Source organism: Colobus angolensis, unplaced genomic scaffold, assembly GCF_000951035.1.
Source record: "Colobus angolensis palliatus isolate OR3802 unplaced genomic scaffold, Cang.pa_1.0 Scaffold45, whole genome shotgun sequence".
NCBI classification, from domain to species: Eukaryota; Metazoa; Chordata; class Mammalia; order Primates; family Cercopithecidae; genus Colobus; species Colobus angolensis.
In genome coordinates this window covers 939,899-941,095 of record NW_012117932.1, presented here as the reverse complement: position 1 = coordinate 941,095, position 1,197 = coordinate 939,899, and the positions used below count along the sequence as shown (strand labels likewise).

The 1,197-nt window shown below is 37.6% G+C and overlaps 1 protein-coding gene across 1 annotated transcript in view; it reads right to left on the bottom strand.

Moving 5' to 3' along the window:
* Nucleotides 1-1,197, bottom strand: part of ABHD3 (abhydrolase domain containing 3) — a 66,365-nt gene that overhangs the window by 9,488 nt on the left and 55,680 nt on the right. The gene's annotated exons all lie outside the window — the stretch shown is intronic.

Sequence of the window (1,197 nt, the reverse complement as noted above, 5' to 3'; positions counted from 1 at the left end):
AAAAAAAAAAAGATTATGTACATTGCATGCCTGTATCAAAATATCTCATGTACCCCATAAATATATACACCTATTATGTACTCGCAGAAATTAAAAATTTTAAAAAATTAAATAAAGAAATAAGCAAACAGAAACATCTCTGCTGGGCGGGGGGCTCAGGTCTGCAGTCCTAGCACTTTGGGAGGCCGCGGTGGATGGACTGCCTGAGTTCAGGAGTTCGAGACCAGCCTTGGCAACATGGCAAAACCCCGTCTCTACAAAACATAAGATAATGAGCCAGGTGTGGTGGTGTGGGCCTGTCGTCCCAGCTACTTGAGAGGCTGAGATGGGAGGCTCACTTGAGCCTAGGAGATTCAGGCTGCAGTGAGCCATGATCACATCACTGCACTCCAGCGTGGGCGATAGAGAGAGACTCTGTCTTAAAAAAAAAAAAAAAAAAAGAAAGAAAGAAAAAAGAAAATACACAAACAATTCCAGAGAAAACTAATGCAAAGACAGTATTTTGGTAGTATAGGAACTGTGAGGGCTGAGATTATCTAAATGAACTGCATTCTCCTGTCTCTAAAACATACTATGCTCATAAGCACACCCTTAAGGAGCCGTATTATTCAGCAATGAAAGTACTTAATACATTACTTATTATCCAGGAAAGACTTAGGTATTATTAAGATTAGCAACAAGTAGAAATCCAGGGAAACAGCCCATCACACACTTAACACATTCCATACTAACATTTTTAGTCTTTTAGAATAATTTAGAATGGTGATTAGAATAGTAACCTTCAATAGTGTGCCTTCACTAAAAATGGGGCACATACTTTAGGGGTTGTACAAGACAATCCACTGGGGTTCAGAAAGAAAACATTACAACTTTTAGCTATATTTTTAACTTATGCTTAAATTTTAATTTATACTTACATTTTTTATTTATATGCATTTACAACAAAGATAATATTTTGGTACAGTAGTAAATTTATTCACTGTGTAAATACATATACATATATTGGTAGTATTATGCTTTAAACTTTTTTATTGTTGGGGCATGTAATCAAAACATTTGGAGACAACAGGATTTTTTTTTTTTTTTTTGAGACAGAGTCTTGCTCTGTCACCCAGGTTGGAGTGCAGTGGTATGATCTCGGCTCACTGCAACCTCCGCCTCCTGGGTTCAAGCGATTCTCCTGCCTCAGCCTCCTGA